General features: G+C 28.4%; 3 non-coding genes across 3 annotated transcripts; all 3 read left to right on the forward strand.

The window, feature by feature from the left end:
- The first annotated feature begins 19,094 nt into the window (after positions 1-19,094).
- On the forward strand, positions 19,095-19,168 carry TRNAT-AGU (transfer RNA threonine (anticodon AGU)). Its single transcript has one exon. It is a non-coding gene; the product is annotated as a tRNA-Thr (tRNA).
- Positions 19,169-19,644: 476 nt separating this feature from the next.
- On the forward strand, positions 19,645-19,718 carry TRNAT-AGU (transfer RNA threonine (anticodon AGU)). The gene has a single exon. It is a non-coding gene; the product is annotated as a tRNA-Thr (tRNA).
- Positions 19,719-19,845: 127 nt separating this feature from the next.
- Positions 19,846-19,919, forward strand: TRNAT-AGU (transfer RNA threonine (anticodon AGU)). Its single transcript has one exon. It is a non-coding gene; the product is annotated as a tRNA-Thr (tRNA).
- The last annotated feature ends 787 nt before the right edge of the window (positions 19,920-20,706 follow it).

A 20,706-nucleotide genomic window follows, 5' to 3' on the forward strand; every position in this document is an offset into this window, starting at 1 on the left:
AACTCGTTTACCTGAATATCGTTTTTTTTTTCTGTGGTCGCAGGTTCGTGTCAGCCAAAGACTAAATTAAACTTCAGTTCAAAACTGGAATAAAGCAATTATCTACTTAGAATGACTGTTATTATTAATAAATTATTTCCTTCCGTGTATTTTTATTTATTTACAGAATTTCCTCTGCTTCTGTTTGGAATAGTTTTAATATTTCATGTCTATAGCGTTAAAAATTTTGAGCATGCATTACAACCACAATATCATGAGCGAATTTCCAGCAACCTTACCAAGTTTAGCTACATTAATTGACAAATTAATGTAGCTAAGTGTAATGTAAATTAATGTAGTAATGCTAGCAGATTAATTGCACAATATTAGGGTTTAATTTGAAAGGATATATGGTACAGTTTAGCACATTATTGAGATTGCAGCAAATTCACGCGATATTATGGTTCAACTTGAGTAGAAATATGGTTTTACTGAAAATTTACGTCGCAACAAATTTATACGATATATCATGGATCAATTCAATTAGGCATATGGTTCAATATATTACCTTATTAAGGCTGAAACAAATCTACTGTATATTATAGAACTTGAACTGAAATATGGTTCCATTTAAAGCCTAATTAAGGTTGCAGCAAATCTACGTTATATTCTAGAACTTGAACGGAATTATGGTTCAATTTAAATCCTAATTAAGGTTGCAGCAAATCTGCGTTATATTATAGAACTTGAACGGAAATATGATTCAATTTAAAGCCTAATTAAGGTTGCAGCACATCTACGTTATATTATAGAACTTGAACGGAAATATGGTTCAAATTAAAAGCCTAATTAAGGTTACAGCAAATCTACGTTATATTATAGAACTTGAACTGAAATATGGTTCAATTTAAAGCCTAATTAAGGTTACAGCAAATCTGCGTTATATTATAGAACTTGAACGGAATATGGTTCAATTTAAAACCTAATTAAGGTTACAGCAAATCTACGTTATATTATAGAACTTGAACGGAAATATGGTTCAAATTAAAAGCCTAATTAAGGTTACAGCAAATCTACGTTATATTNCGTGTCAGCCAAAGACTAAATTAAACTTCAGTTCAAAACTGGAATAAAGCAATTATCTACTTAGAATGACTGTTATTATTAATAAATTATTTCCTTCCGTGTATTTTTATTTATTTACAGAATTTCCTCTGCTTCTGTTTGGAATAGTTTTAATATTTCATGTCTATAGCGTTAAAAATTTTGAGCATGCATTACAACCACAATATCATGAGCGAATTTCCAGCAACCTTACCAAGTTTAGCTACATTAATTGACAAATTAATGTAGCTAAGTGTAATGTAAATTAATGTAGTAATGCTAGCAGATTAATTGCACAATATTAGGGTTTAATTTGAAAGGATATATGGTACAGTTTAGCACATTATTGAGATTGCAGCAAATTCACGCGATATTATGGTTCAACTTGAGAAGAAATATGGTTTTACTGAAAATTTACGTCGAAACAATTTTATACGATATATCATGGATCAATTCGATTAGGCATATGGTTCAATATATTACCCTATTAAGGCAGCAACAAATCTACGTTATATTATAGAACTTGAACGGAAATATGGTTCAATTTAAAGCCTAATTAAGGTTGCAGCAAATCTACGTTATATTATAGTGCTTGAACGGAAATATGGTTCAATTTAAAACCTAATTAAGGTTGCAGCATATCTACGTTATATTATAGAACTTGAACGGAAATAAGGTTCAATTTAAAGCCTAATTAAGGTTGCAGCAAATCTACGTTATATGATAGAACTTCAACGGAAATATGGTTCAATTTAAAGCCTAATAAAGGTTGCAGCAAGTCTGCGTTACATTATAGAACTTGAGCGGAAATATGGTTCAATTTAAAGCCTAATTAAGGCAACGACAAATCTACGCTATATTATAGAACTTGAACTGGAATAGGGTTCAATTTAAAGCCTAATTAACGTTGCAGCAAATCTACGTTATATTATAGAACTTGAACGGGAATATGGTTCAATTTAAAGCCTAATTAAGGTAACATTAAACTTAAACGATATTGTTTATCAATTTGAGTACGATTCAATTTAACACCTTATTCAGATTGCGTCAAATTTACACGCGGTTATGGATCAGTTTGAACAGACATATTGTTCAAAATATTTACTTCTTCAGGCTGCAGCAAATTTACATGATATTACGGTTCATTTTAAAACCTAATTAAGGGAGTTTTAAATTTGAGCAAGAATAGGATTTAATATATTACCTTATTAAAGCTACTGCAAATTTATAGTATATTATTTTCAACGTGAACGAAATTTGGTTCAATTTAACACCTTATTAAGGTTGCAGCAAATTTGCACAATGAACAAAAAATCACTTAATCAAATCGTAGACGTGCCTTAAAGATAAAGGTTTTTATTGCATTTTTTTAAAACCTTTCAACAAATCTGTTTAACGAACCAGAAATTAAACATTATTTTATGATTACATATTTGAATAAATGGCGAGGTGTATTAATATTGTGCATGATAGCGTGTTTTTGAAATTTTTGATTTCCAAAAAAAATTAAGCACATCCGAATAATTTTCTAATAATCAATTTTTTTTATGATTGTGTTATAGTCATGCTAAGGTTTGAGATTTCTCGTTGCTGCATTTTTTTTAAAAATATTAACTCTTTCTTATATTACTATTTTTGGTAGGAAATTTTTTTTTATTTTTTTTGTGTCAAAAATAACTTGAATTTTTAAAAATATTTTAAAAATTCCATTCCATTTTCTCAAAAACAGACGAATATCAGTTTATACATGAATGAAAATAATGAAGACAATCACACAATTGAAAAGTAAAATCATAGAATAAAATTGAATTTAAAAAAAATAATTAAAATGCTAATTAGAAAGATTTATTTTCCGTTCATATTGCTAATATAATTCTAAACAGTAATTTCTTAGCAAATTGTTTGGGACGAATGTTAAAGTTCTTAAACATTTAGGAAATTTTTCCCTTTAATATTGAACACATTAATCATTACTTCTCAAATACTTTTTGAAATCATGTTTAACTGATGATGGATATTGCTTTTCATATATTTATGGAACTAATATTGATAAATTGATTAGAATAATTTATGGAGTTTTCCTCTTAATTTTAAACATTGAACAAATTTATCAATACTTTAAAAAGTATCCTGATTGAAAGTCTTAAATGGCAACCTAGAAATAAATTCACATTGAAATGATGTTTCACACATGATAAGTCTTAATATTTATAAATTTATTGAATTGATAAACTTATTGAATTTATAAATTTATTGAATTGATAAATTTATTGAATTTTCCTTTAAGCATTGAATATAAATATCATTACTTTAAAAAGTATCCTGATTGAAAGTCTGAAATGGCAACCCATAAATTCCCATTGCATGTTATGTCTTGCTCAAATGGAACGACATAAATTCCCATTGAAATGATGTTTCACACACGATAAGTTTTGATATTGATAAATTTATGAAATTGATAAATTTATTGAATTGATAAATTTATAGAATTTTTCTCGTTAACATTGAATACAAAAATCATTACTGCAAAAAGTATCCTGATTGAAAATCTTAAAAGGAAACTCAAAAATACTTTTTGTAGTAACAATGTATGTTTAAAATTTAAATATAAAATTACATACATTTATGAATTCTAATATCCATCTCAATAATTATTTATTTCCAAAAATTATGTATGTTCGATATTTAAGTAGAAAATTCAGTAAACATACAAATTCTATATTCATCTCAAAAATTATTTATTTATGAATTTTATATTAAAAAAAACTTATGAATTTTATATCCACTTCAAAAATTATTTATTTCCATAAATTATATGTGTTGAATGTTTATGTGAAAAATTTCATAAAGATATGAATTATAATTAGTATGTCAAAAATTATTTACTTCCAGAAATTATATATGTTGAATGTTTAAGTGAAAAATAACTTATGAACATTAATATTCACCTCAAAAAGTAAACTTTTAAAAAGAGTGTTTATTAGTTTTAAGTTTTGTCCCATTCTAACAATATTTGGCAATTTCCAATGTGGTTTCCATGTTCAGCGTGGTCAATTTAATTTATTTTTCAGCTGCTTTAGTTTATTTTTTCCCACAACTGATAATTTTTTTTCTCTCACTTTTTCATTGAAGGTTCATGCAATTTATGTTTCCTTTTTATAACTTTAATATACATTGGGCGACTTAATACTTCTTACATCAGTTATTGACCTCATACAGTGTACTGGCATTTTTTTTCTTCTTCTTCTTATTTTTCAACCAGATGATATAAATAACCTATGTCCAGAATCATCAAAAGACGATCTAGAAATTTATATCAAAACTTTTCGCATCTTTTCGCCCTTGAAATGACCTCTAAGCTAGCTCTCGCTCTTCATGTTCTGAAGAACCTGTTTCCATGACGAGAGGCTGGGATTAAATGGCAACAGCCGTTTCATGGATGGAAGGAAAAAAAATGTTCGAAAACAACCAAAGCAAGATAAAAGGAAAGTTACGAAGGGTTAAAAACATCTGGTCTTCCCTTTCCTGTCCCTCATTTGGTTGCTGAGGGAAAGGTTAACTTCAGGGAGAGAATGCCCTTTTCTGCCCTTCAATTTCTGCAGAAAAAGTGCCCGACTTGTGTTGATGGAGGTTAGAAAAGGCCTTTTTTTTCCTTCTGACTCCTTTGGCCTTTTTTCCTTCCCTCTTGAGCTTCGTGAAGCCACGAAAAGCCAATTTGTTTATATTCGAGACTGCGTTTTGTTTATTTTTTTTTACTTTTTAAGTTAATGATATTCTAAGTGTTGCGGTGAAAAACAAAACACAGTTTAATGTATTTTGAATAATCATTTTCTGGATTCAATAATTTTATAAATTTTGGTATTCAAGTTTAAAAATTATTTATTTACGAACTTTTTTGGAGTAGAAATCTTTGATGAAACGACATGGTTAACGATATTACACTGAATTTTTAACGAATTTCACTGACATTTATAATTTTTTTTCAAAACATTAATAAGTCGTATTAATTAGTTCTTAAATATTGCGGCAATTCAAACGAGAATTGGCAATCTTCATGGCTGTGTCCATATTCAGCATTGTTAACTGAATTCCCTAAATTTATCGAAAGAAAGAATGTTCTTCAATTCTGAAGAAAATGTGCCCTACTTGTGGTGATGGAGATTCTCAGGCTTGGTGAAGCCACGAAAAGCCAATTTGTTTATATTCGAGACTGCGTTTTTTTTTTTTTTTTTTACTTTTTAAGTTAATGATATTCTAAGTGTTGCGGTGAAAAACAAAACGCAGTTTAATGTATTTTGAATAATTATTTCTGGATTCAATAGTTTTATATCATTTTGGTATTCAAGTTTAAAAATTATTTATTTACGAACATTTTTGGAGCAGAAATCTTTGATGAAAGACATAATTGACATTGTACCGAATTTTTTAGCGAATTTCACTGACGTTCGTAATTTTTTTTCCTTCTAAACATTAATAAGTAATATTTGTTAGTTCTTAAATATTAATATTGCGACAATTCAAACGAGAATTGGTAATTTTCATAGTGGTGTTCATGTTCAGCATTGTCAACTGAATTCCTTAAATTTATCTATCGAAAGAAAGAATGTTCTTCTTTGTCCTTCAATTCTGAAGAAAATGTGCCCTTCTTGCGGTGGTGGAAATTCTTAGGCTTAGTGAAGCCACGAAAAGTCAATTTGTTATATTCGAGACTATGTTTCTTTTATTTTTACTTAAGTTAATGATTTTGTAAGTATTGTTACGTATCAAACTATATTAAGAAACAGTTCTTTATTTTATTAAAAAAAAACATTTCTTTCACACCACAAATACAGTAACGACATTAAATTACACGTATCGGGTTAATAATTTTTACTTCTACTAATGCTTTTGCTAGTCAATTATTTTTTAATATTTTTAGATTTTATAGTATTTACAGTATTTTTTAAGTTAATGATTTGTAAATATAATATTTTAGAGTGAAAACAAATGCAGTGTAATGTATGTTAAATAATTATTTCTAGATGATTTAAATAAATATACAGTTTAAACCGNGAATTGGGTAATTTTCATGGTGGTGTCCCATGTTCAGCATTGTCAACTGAATTCCCTAAATTTATCAAAAGAAAGAATGTTCTTTGTCCTTCAAATCTGAAGCCATGAAAAGTCTGTTATATTCGAGACTATGTTCCTTTTATTTTTACTTAAGTTAATGATTTTGTAAGTATTGTTACGTATCAAACTATATTAAGAAACAGTTCTTTATTTTATTAAAAAAAAAAACATTTCTTTCACACCACAAATACAGTAACGACATTAAATTACCCGTATCGGGTTAATAATAATCTTTCACTATAATATAGAAAATCTCGTGACGGGTTAGAATAAACAAAAACCAAAACTAATCTCTAAAAAATCCAACAACTGAGTATTGAGTATAGTTAAGTGCGGCGAGCTCTCTGCTTATCGCTTATAGCTCTGCGTTTCCAACAACGCTGTTGTTCTAAGAATTGTTATTCTAATTTTATCGCTTGCTTTTTTTAATTTATCTCTTTATGTGTTAAGTTTATTTTATTCATGCTTCTGCTAGCCCGTTATTTTTCTAATATTTTTACTTTTACTAATGCTTTTGCTAGTCAATTATTTTTTAATATTTTTAGACTTTATAGTATTCTATAAGTTAATGATTTGTAAATATAATATTTTAGAGTGACAATAAATGCAGTGTAATGTACGTTAAATAATTGTTTCTAGATGATTTAAATAAATATACAGTTTAAACCGCTTTAATTTAAATTGAAGGTAATCAAGGTTGTCCTTAAGGACGAAACGAAGTTAGAGACTATTGTTTCGGGGCCTTGGCTTGTTGAAAATCCGCAGAAAATTCGTTACTGTTACTAAAACTATAGTCAGGGAATTCCACTGTATAAAATAAATAATATAAATCAGTAAATGCTTAGTTTTCAAACGTAAGTTCTGGCAAATCTAAATGAACTCTTAATCTGAAAAAAATCTCAAAACATAAACAACTAAAGACAGGATTATTTCGAATTATGCAGTGGGGAGGCTGTCCTCTTATGATTTGTTTGCAATTTGATATTTTGAAAATGCTTTTCAGTATTTGAAATGACATGGTTTGCTCTTAGCTTATCTGAATTGAATTTTTATCTAAATGTAGGTGAAGCAAAATTTGTGCAGAAAAGTTTCTACAGCGGTATAGTGTCTTTATGACCCTTAACAGCTAGCTACCCAATTGTATTGTATGTTTAGGTTCTTTTCACCCTTGGGCCTTTCACCTATTAAGGGCCAAAGTATGTTTATGAATGTTCTGAAATTAATATATTAGTATGTTTATGCTATAGATTGCGAGAATCAAAGTTTAAATTTTTGAAAAATGCTTTTTGAGAAAGTTTTACAAAATATGATAATAAAACTATTTGGGTTTTGTAATAAATTTCCTTGTTATCCGTAAAGCCAGTGTCTGGTCGTGAAAGTAATGTATATTTTAACCCTTTACAACACACAGTTTCGTTTTAAAAAGTGTTAAAGTTAACCTTATAAGCTCACAATAATTTTTTTTTTTTTTAATTGAATAATTTTTATTCTTTTCTTTTAGATTTTATTGAAATTTTTTATCGGTATCATACTTCTATATAACTTCGCTTTTCGTCGAAAAAAAAATCCTGAATGCATGTTATTACTTATAATTACATTAATTTCTGGCTAAACAGCCTGAATTTAACGAATCATTTGTAAAAGTCATATAATTGTTAAAGTGTCGTTTTTTTTTTTTTTTTTTTTCCCATTTGCTGATTTGATACCGTTTTTTGACATGAAAATATACACAGAATTAGAAGCGATTAAATCATAAATTAATTCTCTCTTTTTTTTCTCCTAACGCAAGAAAAATTTAGCGTTAAATATTTCTCCTCCTGAAAAAAAGAAAGAAAAGCAAAACTGCTTAATCTTCTAAATAACTATAACACTTATGAAAATAAGTTGTGTGCTGTTGCACCGAATTATTAATTTAATTATCGTTCGTTTTCTTGAGCTTATCTGTATAAATTATCTCTTAAATCGACACTAACAGATGGGTGTAAAGTTAATTTTGGAACAAAATATTTACTTTCCACAACAAAATAAAGTTCTCGTTGCAAAATAAAAATTTCTAGAACTTTCGGAAGTTTCGTAAGTGTGCCACTGAAACACTTATCAGAATTCCTTTTTTAAATTAACTGTTCTAAGCATTCTGTTGCAGAAAGAAGAAAAACATAGAAGAACCCAGAGAAATTCCATTTACTTTCGCTGCTTCCTCATTGATTTTCAACTTTCTCTCATCTTTCGAACATTCAGGAAATCCTTTGTATCTTTAGATTGTATCCTTTGTATTTTTTTTTCTTCTTTGAAAAGAAAGTTTTGCACAAACATAAACTGCGTTGTAAAATAGAACACTATTTGTTTAATTTATATTCCTTCCTCGACATTATAAGATAGCGAATCTTATTTTCAAAGATACCTTATTTCGATTCCATGGAAATTTCATTAAATTAAGTACTAATAAGAAGAGAATTCTTTGATGGTAAATTTGATTAAAGAAGATTGTTTTTGGAATTTGATTATTTTCGAACTAAAATATGCGAGCAATTTTTTACTGTTGATTAAAAATTGAACACCTGTTTTTCTGAAAGCAACAATGAATTTTTTTATTTGCTAAATTTTTTTTGTTGTTAGTATCGATCAAGGCTGAACTAGATCAGTATCTTAACTGTAACACGTAAGGCTGTCTCAATATGTTAGAAATAAATGCTACAAATAAATGCTACAAAGGCAATGTTACTTCTGTTATTAGGTTGGTAACGCCCTCTATGTAAACAATGGTTGAAGCTGTCAGCTTCAACTACTATTGTTTACATAGTGTTATGTTTACATGTCTTACATTTACAGTGGCCATTAGTTCTGGTGCTACCCGGACAAACATAACCAATTTATAAAATGAGATGTTAGCTTTAAAATAAAAAAGTATGATATATCATCTTTAAAAGTTATTATTGTCTTCTGAATTATCTTTAAAAATTCGCTGAGAATTTAAAAACTAAACCAGTTATATTTTCATAAATTAGAGATTTTCTTTATAATCACTTTGGAATATTTACTTCTCTATTATAATATTAGTTTACACGAAAACATTTAAAATAATTTAGTAAATTTGAAACAAATAGTTTTTTTATTTATTCAAAGGTAATTATTGTATTATACTGAGTAATTTTAAAGACACAATACCGTTCTTTAAAACAACAAAATTAAGCTTTCCAAGTATATCGTACTTACAAAACAAATGTAAGCCCCCCCCCCCACAAGAAGACATCCCAAACAATAAAAAAAATGATTTTTCCAATATTAAAATATCAACTAGAACACTCTTCTTTAAGTCAAAATTTAATTTGTTACGTAACGTAACCATTAAGTATTTTATTTATATTTTATTTGTTTATTTGTGTCGCCTGGATCACTAGATTTAGTGCTCCGTCTAACTAAATTCAGGCAATGAACAAACCTGTATTCAAACAAGTTCTACCTTGGAATTAACCATTACACTAAACTTGCTAAAACATGTTTAAACGGTTAAGAATTACATTTTTAAATTTCATAATAAGTTGAAGGTNGTAGTGGGCTGAACTAGATCAGTATCTTAACTGTAACACGTAAGGCTGTCTCAATATGTTAGAAATAAATACTACAAAAGCAATGTTACTTCTGTTATTAGGTTGGTAACGCCCTCTATGTAAACAACATAGTGTTGTTTACATAGATTACAACATAATGTTTACATAAATTACAACATTGTTTACATAGTGTTATGTTTACATGTCTTACATTTACAGTGGTCATCAGTTCTGGTGATACCCGGACAAAACCAATTTATAAAATGAGATGTTAGCTTTAAAATAAAAAAATATGATATATCATCTTTAAAAGTTATTATTGTCTTCTGAATTAGCTTTAAAAATTCGCTGAGAATTTAAAAACTAAACCAGTTATATTTTCATAAATTAGAGATTTTCTTTATAATCACTTGGGAATATTTACTTCTCTATTATAATATTAGTTTCCACGAAAACATTTAAAATAATTTAGAAAATTTGAAACAAATAGTTTTTTTTATTTATTCAAAGGTAATTATTATATTATACTGAGTAATTTTAAAGACACAATACCGTTCTTTAAAACAACAAAATTCAGCTTTCCATTCCAAGTATATCGTACTTACAAAACAAATGTAAGCCCCCACCCCACAAGAAGACATCCCAAACAATAAAAAAAAAATGATTTTTCCAATATTAAAATATCAACTAGAACACGCTTCTTTAAGTCAAAATTTAATTTGTTAGGTAACGTAACCATTAAGTATTTTATTTATTTCAGGCAATGAACAAACCTGTATTCAAACAAGTTCTACCTTGGAATTAACCATTACACTAAACTTGCTAAAACATGTTTAAACGGTTAAGAATTACATTTTTAAATTTCATAATAAGTTGAAGGTTAAAAATGATATATTTTTCGGACTTTATTNCATTTGATTCTGATGATTCTTTCATGGTGTTGCATTTTCTACAAACAGCAGTTTATTTTCATGATTTAAATTAAAATGAAATTTAAATTGAAAGTATTTAATCTTTTATTTGAATTAAATTAAAATTATATTTTGAAACTTGAGAAACAAATATAGAAATGGAAACAGAATCCTACCTTGTTTTTGAACAACGTATACCTTGATAATAGGTGTTATACTATGCATACCTTGATAATAGGCGTTATACTACTTATACCTTGATAATAGGGCAACAGCATATTACCTGGATAATAGGATAAGTATCAGTTTAAAAAAAAGTACTTTTTAAATAACATTTATTACTATATTTTAAGATTAATGCACCTTATATTTAACAGTATAATTTAAAAAATTCCAATTAGTATTAAATTTTAAGTTTTACTTAATTATATTATTTAAGAATATAGATTTTTTTTTTTTTTTGAAAAAAATCAACTTGTTTTTAGAAGTCAAGCTGCAACCTAGTAAATAAGTCGATACATTCTTTTGAAATTTCGCATTTGGGGCAAATTTTATACGCTAAAAAAAGCTTATATATTTTTTTTTCGAGTAGAAAACCTTTTTCATCAAGAGCCATTGATAATTTAAAATTGTACTTTGTGATACATATAATAAAAATTACATATTTGTAGTCAAATAATAGTACGAGCATCATGACCCAATATCAGGCAAGTATTCTAATTGGTTATTGAATTGTTGAGTTGTACATAAATTCAGCATTTGCATATCATTAAATGATTTTGCCATAATGTCTATAGACTATCGGAAAGAATATGCTTCATTCTACAGGAATAATGTTTTTGTTTTTTTCAGTTAATTTATATTTTCGATCTTTCATTCTTTTTCTAAGTTCCAGGGTTGCAAAAGCTGCTCGTAACATTTGTGTTTAGCATGGAGAAGGTGCCATAGCTGCCAAAAAAAAAAAAAAAAGCTCGCGATTGGCATGCCAAGTTTAAATATGGAAATTTTAAAATAAAAAAAGCACCTCGTTTTGACCGTCCAGTTGAATTCAAATAAACAACTTGAACAATATTAAAAAAAGCACTAAACAAACTTTAACACTATATTCTCAAAATACACACTTTAGTCTCTAAATTTCGTGTCAAACGACAAAGGAACTGGTAAAGAGAATGGAATATTTAATTCGATTCCCAATTTAATTCAGTTTTAAATTAATTAAGTTTCTCGATATTATACATTTTATTAATTAACATCATTGTTACTACCAATGATTATTAATTAATTTTTTAAAATTTATGTTTTGAATTAAACAAATATGATTAGTATAGGTGACATCATTGCATATTTGTCAATGGCTCAACGATATTCCGCGCTTATTTCTGCTTCTATTATGAGTCTTGCCACCAATGTGTGCAATCCCTACTTTACAATGAATTTCCAGGTATAGTCGATTCCAGAAATGCCATATGGTCTGTCTGCGGCACAAACAACAAACGTAAACAAGGGAGGGGGGGGACTCTTAAAAAGGTACGGAGTTCAAGGTTCAAGGTCGCCCCTCCTTCCTTGACTCCTAAGGGTGAGGTCAGTTCAGTTAGTTTGTTGATGGAATTCCAGAAATCCCCAGGTTTCGGACTGTTTTGATAATACGTAACTGTGGGTCCCTCCCAAAAAGATATAAATGTTTTGCTTGCGAAATTTCTGTTAGATGATTGGGTGATATTCTGGAAGTCTACTTTTTAAGATTGAAAAGCAATTGTTATGACTTTTATTTATTTATTTTTAAAGTTGTATCCTTGAAATCGTATTTATTACTCCTCGTATTTATTACTCGTACTCCTACTATTAGTTCCCTATATATATATATATATATATATAGGGAGATATCTTGGATATACATAGGGGATATCTTGTTCAAATTTTCAATCGTTAATAAAATACTTTTTATTCATCCACTTAAGTTCAAAAACATTTTTTAAAACCTGTAGTGGATGACATCTGACAGTTTTTTTCAAATATTAATTCATTAATTAAATTTAATTAATTAATTTTACATTTCCTACTATTAGTTCACAATCGTTATAATTTGTATTTTTATTTGTATTATAACAAATTAAATAAAAATTTTCTTTGTTGAACTTAGTAAGAACTGACTTAAATTTTTTTTAATAAAAAAATAATTTTATTTTTGCTTAATCTTGTTAAAAATAATTTTATTTTTAAAGTAAAAGGGTTAATTGGGAAGAAAATTTTTTAAAATGTATAGTTAAATCATAAAATAGAAAAAAGTGATCGAATGTTTGCTTTCTAATAGGAATTCATTACCTATTTCCTCCTTAAATAATTACTATTGACTATTACCTAATTCAGGTATATACTGCATAGTATACGGCATTCATTAAAGTGTATACTGTAACGTACTGTATAGTACATTGCATTCAATAAAATGTAGACTGTAACGTACATAGTATACTGTACTTACAGCTATAAATAATTACTACTAACAATAAATTAAAATTTGATGCAAAATCGTAGTTCCTTCAAAATGTTGATCTTATGTAACTAAATAGATATTTACACGCAATGCACGAGAGCACAAGGTAGGAGTCTTAAAGATGATTTCGTGAAAAACATTAAATTAAAAATAAATCAGATTTTTTTTTTCGTTAACATGTTGGCATACAATAATCTTCACTTTTTTACGAATAAACGATGTCTATAAATTTCCTTATTTTTTTAAAAAATTTTCAGACAATTTATATTAATTAAAAAAATTAAATAATATATCAGGGGTGGCCAACCTCCTTGATAGGCGAGTCATTTTTCAAAACTTGAAATTTTTCGCGAGCCGCAATTAAATACGTATTTAAAAGATATGCAAAAAAGGTATTAAAAATTTCTTTTTGTATAAATTATATTTAATGAAAACATATAAGTAAAAGTACGAAATATGTGTATTCTATTTAAATATTAAACACATTTTTTTTACCTCTTCTTTGAGATGGTGGTTAGTTAATACTGATCGGTGTTTAGATTTCACGAATTTTAAAGAAGAATAAAATGATTCACATAAGTACGTTGTCCCGAATATTGAAATAATTCGACTAGCAGCCTTTTTTAATTCAGGATACTTCGATTCTGGAACAAATTTACAAAATTCAGTAATCGACGTCGACTTATATTTTAATTGTAGAGCTTGATCTTCTTGCATCTCTATTAATTCTAATTCTCCCGATGCGTTTTATCTCACAATTATATTGAGCAGGGAAAACTCACCTTGAATTCAACAACGTTGCACTTAGCCTTTCATATTTGTTTTCAGTAATTTAAAAGACATGAAACACATACGGAACGATAACACTTTTTTAAAAAAAAAAGCACAAAAATGAAAAGGGAACTCGGGTACATTTACTTATCGAGAGCCACAAATAATCCTTCAAAGAGCCGCTTGTGAACAAGGAAGCTTCAATATTATAATTTATATTATTGTGCTTGATTTTCTATAAAATTATTATTCATTTTAAGCTTTAAAATTACTCCGCAACAACTCAAAAAAATTTTTTTGTATCACGCTACAAAAATTTAAACTAATTTATGAAGTTTTTAAAACCTTTTTTTTTTTTTACTCTGCTCTTGCTAAACATTCGTTAACATAGTAGCTGTTTATGTTTTAGAGTTTCGTTGAGCCATCTTTTGTAAAATAAAAATAATGTATATCCTGGTCGGGATACGGAAATAGAGATTTCCGTGCTTCGGGTCTAAATTTATGTTTGGGGTTTGGCACCCCCCTTTTCCAGCTTTTCAAAATGAACATGAACATATGCTCTGCATATTTTCAAAACTTTTCGTTCTTCTATAGCGCCTCATTTTACTCTTCCTAAGGAACAGTCTACCACCCTTTTTGCCCTCCTGAAAATTCAAATCTTCCTTCATGTAATGCCATGCAATAGATTACTTATTTTAATTTGCCATTTTAATAAAATTGTAATAGTTTAATATTAAGTGGTAAATTTCACCAACGAAGAATGTGTTAATAGTAAACACTCCTCAATTTTGCGTATATTCTATTTGTTTAATTTTTGAAAAACAATTTAATTGTTTAATATTAAATTGTTTAATATTAAATTGTTTAATATTAAATTGCAATTCCAATTATTTAATATTTGGAAAGTTTCTCAATGAAACAAACAAATACCTTTAAAGCAAACCAAGCAATAATATATTTTGGTACTTTTTAATTATAAAAAACAATCTAATTGTTACTAAAAGAAATCTGTTAGATTATCGGAATTATAATAGTACTAAAATATAAATTCTGAAAAAAGTAGTTTGAAAAAAAGCTTTTTTTTTCATTCATATTCAAAAATGTTTTAAGGACTAATATTTTAAATTGAAGAAATTTCAATGACGAATATATGTTTCTTTTAGCTCTAAATAACTGTAAATAAATGTAAATTTGAAAAACTATTGCTTGGAAGCGAGCCATGTTTGGAAGATTTTATCTTTAACCCAGAAAAAGGCACCGGCTTTTTTTATTAACTATTAGAAAGCCAAATATAATATTTTCCCCTTATTTTAACCTAAAACGAAACAGAATAATAAAAAAAAAAGTATGAAAACTATGTTTTAATAAAAATTCTGCTTAAAGGGTTAAAACACTGTCTAAACTAGTTGCTAAATTAGAAGTTATACATGTAAGCGATTTTCTTTTTGCAACAATTCACCTAATTCAAAACTAAACTATCCCGTAAACGTAATGCTTCAATAATACAATACTTAATGCAGTGTAATATCATATAACTAAACTTGCAATTATATTCTAAATAATTTCAATTTGATTTCAGTTGCGATACTAACAATATCTATATTTCCTCATTAAAAATAAAACAAAATTTTAAAATTTTGCTAAATTTGCTGTTACGTATCGAATTTGATTTAATCAACCATCAGGCTGCTTTTGCTTTCCTCAGTGAAATAAACTGCTGTTTGTAGAAAATGCAACACCATGAAAGAATCATCAGAATCAAATGAAATTTAATGCAGAAACGACTTGTACTGATACAAATAAATGATGAAATTTTCAAAACAAAAGAAACAAATTAAGCGTCCGAAATCAGTATTTGGTGCAGCCACCACGCGCTGCAATAAGNTTATTTTAACCTAAAACGAAACAGAATAATAAAAAAAAAAGTATGAAAACTATGTTTTAATAAAAATTCTGCTTAAAGGGTTAAAACACTGTCTAAACTAGTTGCTAAATTTGAAGTTATACATGTAAGCGATTTTCTTTTTGCAACAATTCACATTTTGCAAAACTAAACTATCCCGTAAACGTAATGCTTACAATAATACAATACTTAATGCAGTGTAATATCATGTAACTAAATTCGCAATTATATTCTAAATATAATTTCAAATTGATTTCAGTTGCGGTACTAACAATATCTATATTTCCTCATTGAAAATAAAACAAAATTATAAAATATTGCTAAATTTGCTGTTACGCATCGAATTTGATTTAATCAACCATTAGTTGCGATTCTGGAGCCTGCTTCTTGCTTTCCAAAATTGACTACTTTTTAATCCAAAACCAAACAACTTCAACGGTCAACGATCTAACCCAAAGACATTTTACACCCTCAGCTTAGGGAGGGGCAGTTCTACATCAAAGAAGGAACGAACCAAGGGAACATTTTTTTCCAGGAACTGGAAGTCTAAGGGGGAAGGAAAAAAAAAGAGGGAAAATGGTATATTCCCTTCATAGAAGCATCTCTATTTTTTTATTTTATTTTTTATCCACCCTCTCTTCCTGCACTTGGGAACGTTATGGGGGGTTGAACGAAAGTGAGTCGGTGCTTTGGGGAGGGGGAGATATGGGGGGTATTCTCTCCCCTTCTCTTCTTTATTCTGTTATTCCGGCTCTGTCCTCATTTCCACAGAGGTTCCAAATAATAAAATAAAAATAAAAAAGTTGCAGACGGCCGGAGGGAAGTGCAACAACAAGGTAAGGGAGGGAAAATAAAGAGGGATAAAAAAAAACTAGGGAGAAGTCCACGAAGTATGGAAAAAGGTCATGTCAGGTGCATGGATTTTTTTTCTTCTCTTTTTCTTTTTTATCTTTTTGTATCTCTTTCATCTTTTGAAGCAGCCTCATGATGGAGAATGTCTTGGGACAGGCTACTTCATCTTTTTCGTGTTTTGAAGGAGTGTAAATGATAGCAGGCCACAAAGTGGGTTAAATTATTGCGATGACGCAATACCTCCTCTTTTTCTTTTTTTTTTCATTTGATGATTTTCGGTGATGTTTTCCTCATCTTGCTGTGGTGAGTTTGAGCTGGTTATGTTCAAGAGGTAAAAAGCAATCAGATAAATTTCAGATTTATGTGGGAGTTGAAAAATGTAAATAGCAGTTTTGCTTAGGGGTGTTTTCTGAAATTCTTTTGCCAAGAAGAAAAAAAAAACGCTATACCACGGAGAAACGTTTGATCGCAAATTCTCTTTCATCTCCATGAGTAGTTTAGAATTTAAAGTATGGAAAATTTGGTTTCAGGCAAACCTAGAGTAAGGTATGAATTTTAAAATACTGAATTTTCTTTTTTTTTAAATACCAATAATTTGTTTGCATCTTGACTTTTTTTTCTTCTTTTCAGCAATTGGAACTTTATGCTTTACTCTAAATTTAACTGATTTCACCTTTCTCTATACTTAACATTTTAACTTAGTTATAGGGGTGGTATAGTTATAGGGATTATAAATTAGTTATAGGGGTGAGGGTATAGCCTCTTCCTAAAAGAACGCTATACCGCGATGGAAATTTTTCATAACAAATTCTGTTTCATTGTTCCATTGGTATTATGAAATATAAAGTTTAGAGAAAAATAAATACAGGTTAATCTACAGTAAATTATGAAATTTCATGTATTGAAAAGAAATATTAAAAATATAAAAATGAAAACAAATTATGAGAGGATAACTTAGGATTACGCAATTCTCTTCAAATTTACAAATTGCATTTTCACATTTTGTTTCAGTAATTGATAACTCTTCGTTTACTCTATAGATTTGCTTGAACTAAATTTTTCTAAACTTAAAAATTTTAAATTAGTTGTGGAATTGAAACATAATTCGCCATGTAAAGTTTCTTTCTCGGGATAGCTTACTCTTAAGAGAATGCTATATCGCGGGAGAAATTTTTCATTGTAAATTCTGTTTCACCTCTATTGGAAATACGAAATTTAAAGTTTTAGAGAAAAGTGAATTTAGGCAAACTTAGAATAAACCAATTGAAAATCCAAATACTGAAAATTCCAAATGAAATTCCAAATACTGAAAACAAAATTGATTTCAAAATATAAAAGTGCAAACAAATTATTGCAGGATAACTTCTTCATAGCATAACTCAAAATTCAGCAAAATTTTTTTCAGCATTTGAAAATTCGTCGTTTACTTTAGGCTTACTTGGATTTACTTTTTCTATACTTGGAATGTAAACTACTAATGTTAATGATAGAGAATTTGACTGGAAGAGTTTCTCACGTGATATAGCGTCTTCTTAACAGTATATAACTTCAAGCCAATAATTTTTCAAATTCGCTCTTCTTTACAGATATTTTGTTCCAATAGAAACATTCATTTGTCATTGAAATTTTTTTAATTTCCAGAATCAATTATTGATACAATTTTAAACATGAATGAATTATTTTTCAAACTATCTTTTTTTGGATTTTATATTTTAGTATGAGTATAATTTAGTATGAATCTGAATATAATATAATTTTTTTTGGATCTTATAATTTAGTATAAATATAATATAATATTTAGTATGAAAATAATTCCGATAATCTAATAATTTCTTTTTATTAACTATTAGACTGTTTTTTTACAAGGCAAAATTCGAATATATATTTTTAGATGCAATGCGAGCATCAAAAAAAAAAAATAAAAAATGCGTAAAAGGGACAATGGTTCACATCTGCGTCAAAGGGTTAAAACAGCAACACAGATTTCTTTTGCGCATTAAAATAATTCCAGGTTAAAAAAAAAAAAAAAAAAAAAATTATGAACTCCAATCAGCATATTTTTTCGCATGTTTTTGAAGCTGCTAATCTGAAATTTTTTTTTGTAACTGAAAATTATGCTGTAGCAAATTATACGGCTTATTTTCTACATCAAAATGCGCAAGAAAATTACGAAAAAAATAAATATTGCAATTTATCTTTAGTGATAAGGCAAGGAACGCAAAGTTCATGACTTATCTTATTTGCTGAGCTGAAAATAGGTACAGAAAAGTGATTTGATTTATGTAATAAGAATGATGTGATTACGTTACTGATAATAATTCATCATCACTTTAACATTCATTTCATGGTTGAAAAAAGTTAGTTAATATTATTATCTAAAAATCTTAATATAATGAAATTTATACTATCCTGTCTCCAACCGGGGCGCCGTGGCTTAGTTGGTTAAAGCGCCTGTCTAGTAAACAGGAGATCATGAGTTCGAATCTCGTCGGTGCCTTAAGAAAATATTTTGTGATAATTCTGTGAGGAAATCAATTTTATTAAAATTTATTCTTTCCTTTTAGTTTTCCGATATTGATTTGTATTTAAAAAATTTAATGCATTTTCAAGCTCTGTTGGGGTTCCGTGGCCTAGTTGGTTAAAGAGCCTCTCTAATAAAAAGGAAATCACGAGTTCTGATCTCGTCGGTGTCTTAGAGAAATGTTTTGACCATAATTCTGTAAGAAAACTATTGTTTTCAAATTTGGTATTCTGATTTTGATTTTTAATAAGAAAATATTTGATACATTTTATTTTCCCTCCCCGTAGCTTAGTTGGTTAAAGTACCTGTTTAGTAAGAAAGAAATCGCGAATTCGTGCTTTAAGAAGTGCAATTTGGTTATGAAAAAAAAGAAAAAAAATAGTTTCCAAATATTCTTTTTACATCAAGTTTTCAGAAAGAAAATTTTTCTTACATTTTCGAACTTCTCCTGAGGCGCCGTGGCTTAGTTGGTTAAAGCGCCTGTCTAGTAAACAGGAGATCACGAGTTCGAATCTCGTCGGTGCCTTAAGTAAATGTTTTTGGCCATAATTCTAAGAGGAAAATTTTTTTCTTCCAAATTTAGTCTTTCCTTTCAGTTCTCCGATTTTGTTTTGTATAAGAAAATTTTTCATGCATTTTCTTGGTTCTCTCGAGGCGCCGTGGCTTAGTTGGTTAAAGCGCCTGTCTAGTAAACAGGAGGTCACGAGTTCGAATCTCGTCGGTGCCTTAAGTGAATGCTTTTGGCCAAAATTCTACGAGGAAAAAAGTTGTTTCCAAATTTAGTCTTTCCGATATTGAATTGTATAAGACTTCAGTGTTTGTAATTTTTATTAATTAAAGTGCTAAATTTGATAGCATGCAGGATCACAGATGTCTATTCTTAGTAGTATTTAGTATGTAGATGATCTTAGAATAAATACAGTCTCAAATTATCATTGTCATGCAGGATCCCAGACTTCTATTCTTAGTATCATTTACTATGTAGATGATCTTAAAATAAAAACACTCTCAAATCATTAATGCCATGGATGATCATAGAATTCTATTCTTAGTAGTATTAAAATCGTTTTTTATGTGGTATGCAGATGGCATTAGAATAAAAACAGTTCCGAATTATTAATGTGATCGATGATCATAGACTTTCGTTCTTAGTAATACCACAGTTGTTTTTCATTGATTGAGTATACAGTGCGAGAAAAAATGCACCATCCCGAAAAACTTTTAATCTAATGATCGGATCTTTACGTTCTGAGACTCAATCTTAATGGCTCGAGGAAGGACCTCAAATATACTAATTAGTTAGTGTAGACGATATTTAAAATTACGAAATAAGACACAAAAACATACTTTCTTTGAATAAACATGCATTTTTTTCCTGATCCCTAAAATATAGCGGTAGCCGCTATCAGGGAAATAGGGTCTCTATAGTTTAGTCAGGAGAGCGATCCAAAGTTTGGACCCTTAACATAAATTTTACTTTTTGCGTTTTTCACCATACCTTGAGGACATTTTAA

Source organism: Parasteatoda tepidariorum, chromosome 4, assembly GCF_043381705.1.
Source record: "Parasteatoda tepidariorum isolate YZ-2023 chromosome 4, CAS_Ptep_4.0, whole genome shotgun sequence".
Classification (NCBI taxonomy): Eukaryota; Metazoa; Arthropoda; class Arachnida; order Araneae; family Theridiidae; genus Parasteatoda; species Parasteatoda tepidariorum.